The sequence below is a fragment of the Arachis duranensis genome, chromosome 6, assembly GCF_000817695.3.
Source record: "Arachis duranensis cultivar V14167 chromosome 6, aradu.V14167.gnm2.J7QH, whole genome shotgun sequence".
Lineage (NCBI taxonomy): Eukaryota > Viridiplantae > Streptophyta > Magnoliopsida > Fabales > Fabaceae > Arachis > Arachis duranensis.
This window is the reverse complement of record NC_029777.3, coordinates 37,750,197-37,752,610: the sequence shown is the minus strand read 5'-3', so window position 1 is coordinate 37,752,610 and position 2,414 is coordinate 37,750,197. Positions and strand designations below refer to the sequence as shown.

The 2,414-nt window shown below is 36.2% G+C and overlaps 1 non-coding gene across 1 annotated transcript; it reads left to right on the top strand.

The window, feature by feature from the left end:
• Positions 1-141: 141 nt before the first annotated feature.
• LOC127740340 (small nucleolar RNA R71) lies at positions 142-249 on the top strand. Its single transcript, XR_008001019.1, has one exon. It is a non-coding gene; the product is annotated as a small nucleolar RNA R71 (small nucleolar RNA).
• Positions 250-2,414: the final 2,165 nt, after the last annotated feature.

The following is a 2,414-nucleotide window of genomic DNA, read 5'->3' as shown; positions in this document are numbered from 1 at the left end:
TATTTGCAACCATTTCAATGAGCTCTTGAGCTTCTGTAGGCGTCTTTTTCAGATGAAGAGATCCTCCAGCAGAGCTATCCATGACATTTTGGACAGTTCAAATAGACCATCATAGAAGATACCTATGATGCTCCATTCAGAAAGCATGTCAAAAGGACATTTTCTGATCAATTGTTTGTATCTTTCCCAAGCTTCATAGAGGGATTCTCCTTCCTTCTGTCTGAAGGTTTGGACTTCCACTCTAAGCTTACTCAATTTCTGAGGTGGAAAGAACTTTGCCAAGAAGGCATTGACTAGCTTTTCTCAAGAGTTCAGGCTTTCTTTAGGTTGTGAGTCCAACCATCTCCTAGTTCTGTCTCTTATAGCAAAAGGGAATAGCATAAGTCTGTAGACCTCAGGGTCAACCCCATTAGTCTTGACAGTGTCACAGATTTGCAAGAACTCAGCTAAAAACTGATGATGATCTTCCAATGGAAGTCCATGGAACTTGCAATTCTGTTGCATTAGAGAAACCAATTGAGGCTTAAGCTCAAAGTTGTTTGCTCCAATGGCAGGGATAGAGATGCTTCTCTCATAGAAGTCAGGAGTAGGTGCAGTAAAGTCACCCAGCACCTTCCTTGCATTGTTGGCATTGTTGTTGTTTTCGGCTGCCATGTCTTCTTCTTTGAAGATTTCTGTTAGGTCCTCTACAGAGAGTTGTGCTTTAACTTCTCTTAGCTTTCGCTTCAAGGTCCTTTCATGTTTAGGATCAGCCTCAACAAGAATGCTTTTGTCTTTGCTCCTGCTCATATGAAAGAGAAGAGAACAAGAAAATGTGGAATCCTCTATGTCACAGTATAGAGATTCCTTGAGGTGTCAGAGGAAAAGAAAAATAGAAGGAGAGGTAGAAGAATTCGAACTTATCAAAAGAGATGGAGTTCAAATTGTGCATTGAGGAGTAGTGTTAGTCCATAAATAGAAGGATGTGAGAAGAGGGGAAGAAATTTTCAAAATTTAAGTAAAATATTTAAAAACATTTTGAAAAACACTAATTAATTTTCGAAAACCAAGGGTGGAAAAGAAATCAAGTGATTTTTGAAAAAGATTTTGAAATTAGAAATCAAAAAGATATGATTGAAAATTATTTTGAAAAAGATGTGATTAAAATATATGATTTGAAAAGTTATGGTTTTAAAAAAATGTGATTGAGAAGATATGATTTGAAAAACAATTTAAAAAGATTTGATTTTAAAAATTAATAACTTGGCTAACAAGAAAAGATATGATTCAAACATTAAACCATTCTCAACAGAAAAGGCAACATACTTGAAATGTTGAATCAAATCATTAATTGATAGCAAGTATGTTTGAAAATGGGAAGAAATTGATTTTGAAAAAGATTTGATTGAAAAGATTTGATTTGAAAAAGATTTGATTTTGAAAAATGTTGAAAACTTGAAAAAAATTTGAATTGAAAACAGAATCTTCCCTCTTGTGCCATCCTGGCGTTAAACGGCCAGAATGGTGCACATTTTGGCGTTTAACGCCCAAAGCACTACCCTTTTGGGCGTTAAACGCCCAGCCAGGCACCCTGGCTGGCGTTTAAACGCCAGTTTGCCTTCTTCACTGGGCGTTTTGAACGCTCAGTTTTTTCTGTGTAATTCCTCTACTGTATGTTCTGAATCTTCAATTCTCTGTATTATTGACTTGAAAAGACACAAATTAAAAATTTTTTGGATTTTTAATAATGAGGAATAATTAAAATGCAACTAAAATCAAATAACAATGCATGCATGACACCAAACTTAGCAGTTTGTATACTACTGACACTAACAAAATGAGAATGCACATAACAAAACACTCAAGTCAAGAGAATTCAAAGATCAGAGTAATGAAATCATCAAGAACATCTTGAAGATCACTTAAGACACATGGATGAATGCAAGAAAACAAAAACTATGCAATTGACACCAAACTTAACATGAGACACTAGACTCAACAAGAAACATGCAATATTTTTGGTTTTTATGATCTCCATTCTACATTAGATTGAATGAGTATCTCTTAGATTCCTTAATCAGAATCTTCGTGGTATAAGCTAGAATTATTGGCGGCATTCATGAGGATCCGAAAAGTCTAAACCTTATCTATGGTATTCCGAGTAGGATTCTGGGATTGGATGACTATGACGAACTTCAAACTCGCGAGTGTTGGGCATAGTGACAGACTGGTGCACGAAATTGTGATAATCAATGGCGACATCAACATGGTACGCACAATTGCAATCTCAACTCTTTATCACAACTCCGCACAACTAAACACCAAGTGCACTGGGTCGTCCAAGTAATAAACCTTACGCGAGTAAGGGTCGATCCCACGGAGATTGTTGGTATGAAGCAAGCTATGGTCATCTTGTAAATCTCAGTCAGGTAGAA